Here is a 14965-nt window from a genome sequence, read left to right as displayed (position 1 = left end):
TCGTGGTGATGGCTGTAACCTCACGCCAAGCAAAGTCAATGTTTTTTTATGGTCTTGTAGATGTTATAGTCCTTCCAAAATTATCGCAAAGTTGTTCCTGATTCATCACTTGCCTTTACTGCCTGACAAAAAATGTGACATAAATGATATTTCTTGAAAGTTGCTATAACTTCCTGGTCCATAGTTTGGATGAGTGATGTAGTAACCAGTGGCAGATGCACTACTTTGACATTGGGATGAAAGTTGTCCATGAATTGGGGATGGCCTGGAGCACTGTTGAGCAGCAAAAGAATGTTGAATGGGATGTCCTTCTCCAAGCAATATTTCTCTACCTCTGGGATAAAGTGGTGGAAAAACCAGTCCTGGAAAATGGCCTGTGTAACCCAGGCTTTGGGGTTACTCTTCCACACAACAGGAAGAAAACCCTTGGCTACATTTTTAAGGGCTCTTGGGTTCTCTGAAGGATAAACTAAGAGAGGCTTCAGCTTCATATTGCCAGAAGCATTGCCACTAAACAACAGAGTTAGCCTATCCTTTGCTGCTTTATAGCCTGGCAGCAACTTTTCCTCCTGACTGATGTAACTTTGGTCTAGTATCCTCTTCCAGTACAGTTCTGTCTCATCCACATTAAAAACGTGCTTGAGTAAATATGTGCCTTCATCAATAATTTATTGAAGGGTTTCAGGAAATTTCAGGGCAGCTACTGTATCTGCACTCTCTGCCTTGCCACTTTTACATTGCAAATGTTGGCTCTACACTTGCACCTATGAAACCAGCCATGGTTGGCATTAAAAGATGCGCCCTCTAATTCTTTGCCATGTTTCTTCTTCAAATCTTCATAAAAGATTTTAGCTTTCTCTTGAATCAGCATTAAGCAGGACTCAACCCTGATGCTGGTCCTGCATCCACACACTAAGTTTCTCCATCTCCTCCAACACTTTTCCACACTTCTTTGATATTACTGTTGACATCATTGGCACAACAGACTTTACATGTTCCACGATCTTGTCCTTGTTCTTTAGAATTGTGCCGGACAAGTAATGTCTACCATCTTTTCGCCTCTCTCCACTCTCTTGATTATTTTCAGTATTGTTTCCATCGTTAACGTTTGGCGCTTCTTAGCAGTACCATCTATGTCACCACTGATTTTATGCTTGCTTCCGGACATCCTGGATTTGAAATAAAGATACTGTACTACTGTACTCTATACAGTGCTGTACAGTAAAGTACAGAAAAGCACAACCAATTGTAGAGGATGCATGCACATGAAATGTACGCCAGACACATAAACTAACTCTAGTGATTGGACATGCAAACGCACGTTCACATTTTTGAAAGTTTGCAACTTGAAGGTTCGTATGTTGGAGACTTACTATAACAGGCTGGTGAACTCTCATTGTCTCTATATCCCCCTTCCCCTGAGAGTTCCTTACAAACTTCTTCTGGTGGCCTCTAGGTTTACACTCATTAAAGTTGTGATGATTTGCCTGAAGGTTCTGAAACTGAAGTTACAGGGTGAGGATCAAAGAGGATTGACAGAGTACACCAGTCACTATCACATATTTGCTAAAATAACATCAGTAATTGCAACACTAGCTGAGCAGCAGTGATGGAATCTATCTCCCCACTGTGGCGGTGGAGTTTTGAGGATGCCACCCCTATGGTAACAAATTTGGATATCTTACTAACAAAATGTAACCAAGACAAGAAGCAGTGGTCATGAGGGAGCCAGGGAATTTGGAGTAACTTTCTTACTGTTATTATTTACTACTCTTTTCTGTTAGGTGTAAATCAGGGTGTGTGTTGGAAGAGTGTGGGCAGCAAGAGGCTACCATTTTTGAGCTTTGTACCAGTTAAACTAAGATTCTTTCTATGCATTTTCTCATTCATTGAATCCCATGTATATTCTCTATCTTCAGTTGGAGGTAATTATAAGGGTCACCAATAGCTCTGGATCACCTCTGATTAACAATATTAAGATAAACACAATATTAAGATGCACATACCATCATTGTATTTTATTAACATTGGTACTTGTATATCATACCTCTACATACACAGAAATATATTATAGTATCAATATTATCTCAACATCATGCTTATCTTACCTATATATTATAAATAAAGTCAGCTTGGCTTTTGGGTGCCTGAATACCTTGCTTTTAGTTCTTGTCAGCCCTCTGGCTCAGAGGCTAGATTGTTTAATGTATGAAGTATTGGCTGGAGAAGTGGTTTTAAATATTCCACAAGCTCTTTGATATCCTTCCCTTTAAGAGATGGAGCCTAATTCCCCTCCCATCAGTGTGTGAAGACTTAGAAACTTGCTGCAAATGAATAGAATAAGATAGAAAAGACAATGTGTGACTTCAGAGACTAGGTCAAAAAAATGTTGTGACTTCCTCCTCTCTCGTATCACTTGATCTGGGCTAAGCCAGCTGCTATGTCATGAGAAGAGGTCCATGTGGGAAAGAACTGAGTCCTTTAACAACCACATGAGTGAGCCATTTAGAAGCTGATCCTCCTGCCCCAGTCAAGTCTTCAAATGATTGCAGCTCAGGTTGAATTGTGAATGAAACCTCATAAGAGACTCTTAGCAAGAACCACCCAGTTCAGCCACTCCTGGACTCCTAACCCATAGGAACTGTATGACATAATAAACCTTTGATGTTTTAAGCTCCTAGGTACTGGGGCCAATTGCTATACAGCAGTATATAACAAACACAACTGGGATTCTGTTCTCTTTTTTTTTTTTTGGAGGGGTTTTTTTTTTTTGGCTGCACTGCACCACTTGCAGGATCTTATTTCCCCAACCAGGGATTGAACCCATGCCCCTGGCAGTGAAAGCACGGAGTCCTAATGACTTGACCACCAGGGAATTCCCTGGGATTCTGTCCTAGACAAGATGGACAACTCAGAACGAAAACACTAACACAGACCTGACTACAAGGATCCCTATTTCTGGTTATTCCACCTTATTTACCAGATTGGATTTCTTTCAATATCAATTCTGGTCTGATCAAGTTCAAATTCTCCAGATTTTTGGCACTGATTAGGAACATTGGTCACTTACAGGTGGGCAGACTAATTAATCTGTCTAATTCTAGCCTATTTATGCTTAGGCTTATTCCTCCTTCTCCCCCATGCCTTGAATTCAAGTCAATATGGGTCATGACACTACCTATTTTGCTTATATTTTCATTCTGCAACAAATATTAATGGCAACTTGTTATATTTCAACCACTCTGCTAATCACTAAGAATATAAAAGTAAGAGCCAATACCTACATTCATAGAGTTCATAGTCTGTGACACAGATTGTTACATCCTTTTCTTCTGATTTCCCTTTCTTCCTTCAGTAATAGAACCCCATGTTTTTTTCTGGGCTCTTTCTAATGAGATGTGAGAGGAAGTAATTTTGCCACTTTCGGATCATGTCCCTCCAGAGACAACATGTGCCCTTCACTCCCTTACCCTCTTATTGCTGGCTGGAATGCATTAAAGACAGAAAAATTGGATTAGACATTTTAGAATGTAAGGTGGAAGCCTTGGGTGGAGAATAATGACAAAGATTCTTTCCCTGACCAAGGCTTCTCTGAGCTCTATTTCAACTAGTTCTCAACTTTTAGACTTCTGGGTTCATCTCTGCATTGTCTAATTTTAGCAAGAATACTAAGTTAAGTTTAGACGGAATCCCTTATCTTCAATATCTGATCACTCTTGATATCTAATTGGGATTCCCAACCTCACAATCCTCCTGATAATGTCTGATCCCGCTTGCCTGCCTTCAGCAAGAATTCTGTTAGGTCAGTTTAGCTAGACTCTCCCTTACCACTCCCTTACCCCTAATGTTTCCTCTTACTAATTTTCCATCCACTGACCCCCACCCTGCTCCTTGGCTGTAAATTTTTACTTGCCCATGTTATATTCAGAATTGACCCCAATCTTTCTCCCTCACTGCAAGACCTCATTGCAGTAGTCCCTTTATCTATTCTGATAGCAACCACTTGAATAAAGTTTTCTTTAATATCTTTAACAAGTTTCAAGAATATTTTTTTCTTTAAAAATGACAAAGCAACAAGTTAGAATGAAGACACTGTATCAGTTCTGGACTGCTTATGTTTCCACTGGTACAGGATAAATAAATAAACTTCTGTCTTGTTTAAGGTATCTAATAAATGCATAGTCTGATGAGACTGACATGCAGACAAGTAAGTTTAACACAGTATTCTATACAGAGGTAAGTGTAAACTCTTATGAGAGTACAGCAGAGGGAGCAAATGACTCTGCTTGCTGGAGTAGGGGTCAAACACCAAGGAGTCTCCTTGGATTTTAAGGCTGATATCTCAGTTTGTCCTGAGCTTCATGAACTTGATTACTCCAGCATTCGAGTAACCCAGACTACCACTTCCAAAGTTTTCATCCTCTCAATTCATGCTCACCTACTCCTTGACTTCTTTTTAAAATACAACTGATGATTTTTGAAGACTTATATCATTCTCTTCAAACCATTCTTACGTAGGAATTATGGGAAAATTTAAACAATAGACACAATCAAATTTCTGTCACTCATGCAATATCAATACACAGCAAATTCATGTGACTAGCTTCTTTAATATAGCATCAAAATCCTTATGGTATTTCTGGAGGGTTTGGGTGGACAAAATGGATGGAGGTATTTCTAATTGGTTAGGGTAAAAAGTTGGCTTACATTGTTAATATTATTACTCTGAGTTTATGAGGGAATTATTAGAGTCAACATGTTGACATTTTCTCCGGGTGGCATTACTATATAATGGAGTAAAATTCACATAAAATAACCATGTTTAGCTTTAAACACAGTAACATTTTTGTGTGTATGGAAAATATCTAATTGTCAAACCAAGCACAAAAATCTTACTGAAAAAGAAATATTTTAGAGATTAAAGTCCTCATATTCTCTCCTATTAGTCTTTTTTATTTTTCTTAGTTATTAGATAAGATTAACAGATATATGCTAAGGTGTCAGTGGGGAATGAGCCTTTATATGTTATTTCTTCTGAAGATTTTTAACAGATAAGTGTGGCTTTATTTGACCAACTGGATAAATTGTACAAATCCATTATTATGCTAGTTGTAACTTTTTACAAAACTAAATCAATTAATGGGGAGAGGGGGAAGATGGCGGAAGAGTAAGACGTGGAGATCACCTTCCTCCCCACAGATACATCAGACATCATCTACACGTGGAACAATTCCTACAAAACACCCACTGAACGCTGGCAGAAGATAGACCTCCAAAAAGGCAAGAAACTCCCCACGTACCTGGGTAGGGCAAAAGAAAAAAGAATAAACAGAGAAAAAAGAATAGGGACAGACCTGCACCAGTGGGAGGGAGCCATGAAGGGGGAAAGGTTTCCAAGCACTAGCAAGCCCCGTCATGGGCGGAGACTGCAGGTGGCGGAGGGGGAGCTTCAGAGCCACAGAGGAGAGCACAGCCACGGGTGCGGAGGGCAAAGCGGAGACATTCCCACAGAGAGGATCCGTGCTGACCAGCACTCACCAGTCAGAGAGGCTTTTCTGCTCACCCGCCCGGGTGGGAGGGAGGTGGGAGCTGAGGCTCGGGCTTCGGTCGGATCATAGGGAGAGCACTGGCTGCATGAACACAGCCTGAAGGGGGCTAGTGCACCACAGGTAGCAGGGAGGGAGTCCAGGGAAAAGTCTGGAGCTGCTGAAGAGGCAAGAGACTTTTTCTTCCCTCTTTGTTTCCTGGTATGCGAGGACAGGGGATTAAGAGCACTGCTTAAAGGAGCTCCAGAGACGGCACGAGCCACGGCTATCAGCGCAGACCTGAGAGATGGGCATGAGACGATAAGGCTGCTGCTGCCACCAGCAAGAAGCATGTGTGCAAGCACAGGTCACTATACACACCTCCCTTCCTGGGAGCCTGTGCAGCCTGCCACTGCCAGGGTCCCGTGATCCAGGGACAACTTCCCCGGGAGAACACACGGAGTGCCTCAGGCTGTTGCAACGTCATGCTGGCCTTTGCCGTCGTAGGCTCACCCCACAGTCCGTGCCCTTCCCTCCCCCCGGCCTGAGTGAGCCAGAGCCCCAGAATCAGCTGCTCCTTTAACCCCATCCTGTCTGAGCGAAGAACAGACGCCCTCCGGCGACCTACACGCAGAGGCAGGGCCAAATCCTAATCTGAACCCTGGGAGATGTGCGAACAAAGAAAAGAAAGGGAAATTTCTCCCAGCAGCCTCAGGAGCAGCAGATTAAATCTCCACAATCAACTTGATGTACCCTGCATTGGTGGAATACCTGAATAGACAATGAATCATCCCAAATTGAGGAGGTGAACTTTGAGATAAAGATATATTACTTTTTCCCCTTTTCCTCTTTTTGTGAGTGTATATGTGTATGCTTCTGTGTGAAATTTTGTCTGTATGGCTTTGCTTTCACCACTTGTCCTAGGGTTCTGTCCGTCCATATTTTGTTTTGTTTTTGTTTTGTTTTGTTTTTTTACATAATTTTTTTCTTAATACTTATTTTTTATTTTAATAACTTTAGTTTATCTTACTTTAATTTATTTTATTTTATCTTCTTTCTTTCTTTCTTTCTTTCTTTCTTTCTTTTCTTTTTCTACCTTTTATTCTGAGACATGTGGATTAAAGGCTCTTGGTGCCTCAGCCAGGAGTCACTGCTGTGTCTCTGAGGTGGAAAAGCCAACTTCAGGACACTGGTCCACAAGAGACCTCCCAGCTCAATGTAATATCAAATGGCAAAAATCTCTCAGAGATCTCCATATCAACGCCAACACCCAGCTTCACTCAATGATGAGTAAGCTACAGTGCTTGAGACCCTATGCCAAACAACTAGCAAGACAGGAACACAAACCCACCCATTAGCACAGAGGCTGCCTAAAATCACATTAAGGCCACAGACACCCCAAAACACACCACCAGACGTGGACCAGCCCACAAGAAAGACAAGATCTAGCCTCATCCACCAGAACACAGGCACTAGTCCCCTCCACCAGGAAGTCTACACAACCCACTGAAGCAACTTTAGCCACAGGGACAAACACCAAAAACAATGGGAACTACAAACCTGCAGCCTGCAAAAAGGAGACCCCAAACATAGTAAGATAAGAAAATGAGAAGACAGAAAAACACACAGCAGATGAAGGAGCAAGATAAAAACTCACCAGACCTAACAGATGAAGAGGACATAGGCAGTCTACCTGAAAAAGAGTTCATAATAATGATAGTAAAGATGATCCAAAATCTTGGAAATAGAATAGAGAAAATGCAAGAAACATTTAACAAGAACCTAGAAGAACTAAAGGTAAAACAAGCAACGGTGAACAACACAATAAATGAAATTAAAAATACTCTAGAAGGGATCAAGAGCAGAATAACTGAAGCAGAAGAACGGATAAGAGACCTGGAAGATAAAATAGTGTAAATAACTACTGCAGAGCAGAATAAAGAAAAAAGAATGAAAAGAACTGAGGACAGTCTCAGAAAATTCTGGGACAACTTAAAACTGACCAACATTCGAATTATATGGGTCCCAGAAGAAGAAAAGAAAAAGAAATGGACTGAGAAAATATTTGAAGAGATTATAGTTGAAAACTTCCCTAATATGGGAAAGGAAATAGTTAATCAAGTCCAGGGAGAACAGAGTCCCATACAGGATAAATCCAAGAAGAAACACGCCAAGTGACATATTAATCAAACTGTCAAAAATTAAATACAAACAAAACATATTAAAAGCAGCAGGGAAAAACAACAAATAACACATAAGGGAATCCCCATAAGGTTAACAGCGGATCTTTCAGCAGAAACTCTGAAAGCCAGAAGGCAGTGGAAGGGCATATTTATAGTGATGAAGGAGAAAAACCTACAACTAAGATTACTCTACCCAGCAAAGATCTCATTAGATATGATGGAGAAATTAAAGCCTTTAGAGACAAGCAAAAGCTGAGAGAGTTCAGCACCACCAAACCAGCTTTGCAACAAATTCTAAAGGAACTTCTCTAGGCAAGAAAAAGAGGAGAAGGAAAAGACCTACAATAACAAACCCAAAAAATTAAGAAAATGGGAATAGGAACATACATATTGATAACTAACTTAAAGGTTAATAGATTAAATGGTCCCACAACAAGACACAGACTGGCTGAATGGATACAGAAACACGACCCATATATATGCTGTCTACATGAGACAAACTTCAGACCTAGGGACTTTTACAGACAGAAAGTGAGGGGATGGAAAAAGATATTCCATGCAAATGGAAACTAAAAGAAAGCTGGTGTAGCAATTCTCATATCTGACAAAATAAACTTTAAAATAAAGACTATTAGAAGAGACAAAAAGGACACTATGTAATGATCAAGGGATCGATCCAAGAAGAAGATATAACAATTGTAAATATTTAAGCCTCCAACATAGGAGCACATCAATACATAAGGCAAATACTAACAGGCATAAAAGGGGAAATCGACAGTAACACATTCATATTAGGGGACCTTAACACCCCACTGTCACCAATGAACAGATCATCCAAAATGGAAATAAATAAGGAAACACTAGCTTTAAATGATACATTAAACAAGATGGACTTAATTGATATTTATAGGACATTCCAAACAAAAACAACAGAATACACATTTTTCGCAAGGGCTCATGGAATATTCTCCAGGATACATCATACCTTGGGTCACAAATCAAGCCTTGGTAAATTTAAGAAAATAGAAATCATATCAAGTATCTTTTCCAACCACAATGCTATGAGACTAGATATCAATTACAGGAAAATATCTGTAAAAAATACAAACACATGGAGGCTAAACAATACACTACTTAATAACGAAGTGATCACTGAAAAAATCAAAGAGGAAATCAAAAACTACCTAGCAACAAATGACAATTGAGACACGATGACACAAAACCTATGGGATGCAGGAAAGGCAGTTCTAAGAAGGAAGTTTATAGCAATACAATCCTATCTCAAGAAACAGGAAACATCTCAAATAAACAACCTAACCTTGCACCTAAAGCAATTAGAGAAAGAAGAACAAAAAACCCCAAAGTCAGCAGAAGGAAAGAAATCATAAAGAAAAGTTCAGAAATAAATGAAAAAGAAATGAAGGAAACAATAGCAAAGATCAATAAACTAACAGCTGGTTCGTTGAGAAGAAAAACAATGTTGATAAACCATTAGCCAGAGTCATCAAGGAAAAAAGGGAGAAGACGCAAATCAATAGAATTAGAAATGAAAAAGGAGAAGTAACAACTGACACTGCAGAAATACCAAAGATGATGAGAGATGACTACAAGCAACTCAATGCCAACAAAATGGACAACCTGGAAGAAGTGGACAAATTCTTAGAAATGCACAACCTGCCAAGACTGAACCAGGAAGAAATACAAAATATGAACAGACTAATCACAAGCACTTAAATTGAAACTGTGATTAAAAATCTTCCAACAAACAAAAGCCCAGGACCAGATGGCTTCACAGGCGAATTCCATCAAACATTTAGATAACAGATAACACCTATCGTTCTCAAACTCTTCCAAAATATAGCAGAGGGAGGAACACTCCCAAACTCATTATACAAGGCCACCATCACCCTGATACCAAAAACAGACAAAGATGTCACAAAGAAAGAAGACTACAGGCCAATATCACTGATGAACGTAGATGCAAATATCCTCAACAAAATACTAACAAACAGAATCCAAAAGCACATTAAAAGGATCATACACCATGAGCCAGTGGGGTTTATTCCAGGAATGCCAGGATTCTTCAATTTACGCAAATCAATCAACGTGATACACCGTATTAACAAACTGAAGGAGAAAAAAACATATGATCATCTCAACAGATGCAGAGAAAGGTTTCCACAAAATTCAACACCAATTTAGGATAAAAACCCTGCAGAAAGTAGGCACAGAGGGAACTTTCCTCAACATAATAAAGGCCATATATGATATGACAAACCCACAGCCAACATCGTCCTCAATGGTGAAAAACTGAAACCATTTCCAGTAAGATCAGGAACAAGACAAGTTTGTCCTCTCTCACCACTCTTATTCAACATAGTTTTGGAAGTTTTAGCCACAGCAATCAGAGAAGAAATGGAAATAAAAGGAATCCAAATTGGAAAAGAAGAAGTAAAGCTGTCACTCTTTGCAGATGACATGATACTATACATAGAGAATCCCAAAGATGCTACCAGAAAACTACTAGAGCTAATCAATGAATTTGGTAAAGTAGCAGCATACAAAATTAATGCACAGAAATCTCTGGCATTCCTATACAGTAATGATGAAAAATCTGAATATGAAATTAAGAAAACACTCCCATTTACCATTACAACAAAAAGAATAAAATATCTAGGAATAAACCTCCCTAAGGAGACAAAAGAACTGTATGCAGAAAACTATAAGACACTGATGAAAGACATTAATGATGATACAAATAGATGGAGAGATATACCATGTTCTTGGATTGGAAGAATCAACATTGTGAAAATGACTCTACTACCCAAAACAATCTACAGAGTCAATGTAATCCTTATCAAACTACCACTGGCAATTTTCACAGAATTAGAACAAAAAAATTCACAATTTGTATGGAAACACAGAAGACCCCATATAGCCAAAGCAATCTGGAGAACGAAAAATGGAGCAGGAGGAATCAGGGTCCCTGACTTCAGACTATACTACAAAGCTACAGTAATCAAGAAAGTATGGTAGTGGCACAAAAACAGAAAGATAGATCAATGGAACAGGATAGAAAGCCCAGAGATAAACCCACACACATATGGTCACCTTTTCTTTGTTAAAGGGGACAAGAATATACAGTGGAGAAAAGACAGCCTCTTCAGTAAGTGGTGCTGGGAAGACTGGACAGGTACATGTAAAAGTATTAGATTAGAACACTCCCTAACACCATACACAAAAAAAAGCTCAAAATGGATTAAAGATCTAAATATAAGGCCAGAAACTGTCAAACGCTTAGAGGAAAACATAGGCCGAACACTCTATGATATAAATCACAGCAAGATACTTTTTGACCCTCCTTCTAGAAAAATGGAAATTAAATAAATATATAAATAAACAAATGGGACCTAATGAAACTTAAAAGCTTTTGCACAGGAAATGAAACCATAAACAAGACAAAAGACAACCCTCAGAATGGGAGAAAATATTTGCAAATGAAGCAACTGACAAAGGATAACTCTCCAAAATTTACAAGCAGCTCATGCTGATAAATAACAGAAAAACAAACACCCCAATCCAAAAATGGGCAGAAGATCTAAATAGACATTTCTCCAAAGAACATATACAGATTGCCAACAAACACATGAAAGAATACTCAACATCATTAATCATTACAGAAATGTAAATCAAAACTACAATAAGAAATCATCTCATACCAGTCAGAATGGCCATCATCAAAAAATCTAGAAACAATAAATGCTGGAGAGGGTGTGGAGAAAAGGTAACAGTCTTGCACTGCTGGTGGGAATGTAAATTGATACAGCCACTATGGAAAACAGTATGGAGGTTCCTTAAAAAAGTACAAATAGAATTACCATACAACCCAGCAATCCCACTACTGGGCATATACCCTGAGAAAACCCTAATTCAAAAAGAGTCATGTACCAAAATGTTCATTGCAGCTCTATTTACAATAGCCAGGAAATGGAAACAACCTAAGTGTCCATCATCAGATGAATGAATAAAGAAGATGTGGCACATATATACAATGGAATATTACTCAGCCATAAAAGGAAATGAAATAGAGTTATTCGTAGTGAGGTGGATGGACCTCTAGGTCTGTCATACAGAGTGAAGTAAGTCAGAAAGAGAAAAACAAATACCATATGCTAACACATATATATGGAATCTAAGGGGAAAAAAAAGGTCATGAAGGACCTAGGGGTAAGACAGGAATAAAGACACAGACCTCCTAGAGAACGGACTTGAGGTTATGGGGAGGAGGAAGGGTGAGCTGTGACAGGGCGAGAGATAGTCATGGACATATACACACTAACAAACGTAGTAAGGTAGATAGCTAGTGGAAAGCAGCCGCATGGCACAGGGAGATCAGCTCGGTGCTTTGTGACTGCCTGGAGTGGTGGGATAGTGAGGGTGAGAGGGAGGGAGATGCAAGAGGGAAGAGATATGGGAACATATGTATATGTATAACTGATTCACTTTGTTATAAACCACTAACTAACACACCATTGTAAATCAATTATACTCCAATAAAGATGTTAAAAAAAAAGAAAAACTAAGTCAACTAGAATTTACTGAAAATCTATTATATATGTGATGTTGTGCAGGGACAAACGTTCAAAACTGTGTTGGGCAAAAATTGTTACACATAAGACACACAGAGGATAACATAAAACAAATGTAATCAAGTGCTAAATATTGTGGAACTGGTAACAAATATGTTAGGTATTTAGAAAAGGAAAGGTTACTATATTTGAAATGATTAAGGAAGGCTCCATGGAGGAGTATGAACATAAGGATGGGTAAATTAGAAGAGGCAGGGAAAGATTTCATTAGGCCTTCAAATTATGGCAATGGCATATTCCTGTGTAATCTGTTATATATATACATATGTGTGTGTGAGTTTGTTTATTATATATCTATGTTAAATTGGAGACCCTATTGCAATTTTTTTACAGTATACATGGGTAAAACATCTACTTATACAACTGAAATGTTTTTGCAGAGATAATTTATATATTATTAATCTGTTTTATATAAATATAGAAAATATAGAAAATATTATATTTATACAATAATATAATATATATTTATAAGTATATATTTATATGCATATCATATATAAAAACAGATGTATATTATATATATAATTTATCTCAATAAAAACAGAACATTTCAGTTGCATAGCTATTTTACCCACGTACACTAGAAAATTGCAATCGATTCTACAATTATTTCTTCCCCCTTTCCTATGATTGTACATCCTCATTCTATGTCATGTGATTTGCAGCACCCTCTGTGGAAGGAATATACCTCCTCACCCTAATGCACAGAACTTGTTTTGGCCCAAAGAATGTAAGCAAATGGGAGGTGTACTATGTCTGAAAAGAAGCTTTAAGAGCTACCGAGAATTCCTTTTCTTCGCCTTGAGAACAATATGTCATAAATATGGACTACTTCTTCAGCCTTAGCCCTGAATTGAAAATCATGAGTAGAGTCACAGCAAACCCACAGACGACGTATAAAGTAAGTCTGAAATAAACATTTGGTTTTGTGAGTCACTGATTATTGGTTCCAAAGATTGGAGATCAATCACTGGAGATTACTACAAGAAAATTAACACCTATACTAAAATTTGTTGTTTCCAAATGAATACAAATGAGATTTTAAAAATTAAAAAAAAAAAACAGAAGGCATGCAGAAAAGAGCAGAAGACTTATTCCCAAGAAGGTGCAATTAAAGAAGGTGCAATTAAAAAACAGAGCAATTAAATAAGTACTGGGATGCTGAGAGTGTTGTCGTTGTTATTCCAGGCAGTCAGGAGCAATACCTGTATATAAGCAATACCTCATCTGCTAGTTGAAGTACTCTGGGCACTTAAAGAATTCTGTCCAAACCCCTGCACTGAAAGACTTGACCGAAATGTAAAGTGGCTTCTAGCAACCTCAGGCTATGTCCCTGGGATGGCCCAAACAACTTTTGAGTCCCTCTCTGGAAAAGCTAAATGCTGTCACGAGAATTTGTTCTAGTCAACACCTGATGATATGCCTCCAACCTCCCCTTTCTTAGAGCATTTACTACAAAGGGTTTACAATTGTGAGTCCTTCCTTTGTCCCTTGAGATGTATACATATCTCCTACAACCCTAGAGTGCCTTTCTAAAGGATCTGAAAGCCATTCCTTTGAAATGTAATCATCAGAAAGAATAGGGCTTCTGTCTCCTAGTGTCAGTGGGAGGTTATAACCCTAATTTAGGTAATTGTCAGCTAGCAAGCACAGCTGGCCTAAATCCATTTACTTTGCCAATCCTTTATAATTTTTCACTATCCTGACTCTACTTGAGCCCTATTCCTCTGGTCTTCATTCTCCCTTTAAAGCACTCAGACACCTCTGCACAAATAAGAATGAAATGCAGTTCTTTACTCTTAGTAGTTACTGAATAAAATCTGTTTCCACCACTTTAGCTAATGGCTGGCTTTGTTCATCTTTCACAGAGTACACTGGCATGTAGTTTAAAGAGTAAGTTATGACTATTTTATATCAAAGCATGCATCACAACATGTGTGTTTTTATAAGATTCTACTAACCACATAATAATAACAACAGTAATTAGCATTTACTATATTTACATTTACTGTAAAATTTTGAAACTTTACATTTATTCACTTTTTTTCAGGATTTATTTCTGTGCTAATGGTGTAGGGGCCCTAAGTCAGCATCTGTGAGATTCTCTTGGCCTTCTCAAGGTTGCAAGATTGCCACTACCAACTACAAGCATGAAATCCTTACATGTCAGCCTTCACAGCAGGGAAGGGAAGAGGGAGGTACACAAAGGGAGGTCTCCTCACATATTTGTCTTTTTTAACTATGAATCAAGCAAAATATTTTCCATAAAATATAATCACATTAGTTAGAACTAGGTCACATTCCTAGGCCAAGGACTAGATACACTTCCCTTGAAATAGGGATCTCTGCCAATACCTGAGCAAAACAACAGTTCGTACTAAAAGAATGCAGGAGGGTGGGCATGATTCTGGATAAAAAACAAACAGTATCTTCCATAACTACTAAACTGTACATTTTTCTCAAATTGTTCTCCTTCCCATCTTCTAGAACTCACATCTAATTCCTAGGGAAGGGTATATGCTACATAAATAAGTAAATAAAAACAAAATGAACTGATGTAGTAAGAAGCTGAAAATTGTGTGCAGTATTTTTGCCAGCAGTCTTAATA

This window comes from Tursiops truncatus, chromosome X (genome assembly GCF_011762595.2).
Source record: "Tursiops truncatus isolate mTurTru1 chromosome X, mTurTru1.mat.Y, whole genome shotgun sequence".
Lineage (NCBI taxonomy): Eukaryota > Metazoa > Chordata > Mammalia > Artiodactyla > Delphinidae > Tursiops > Tursiops truncatus.
Note: the sequence above shows the minus strand (reverse complement) of the source record.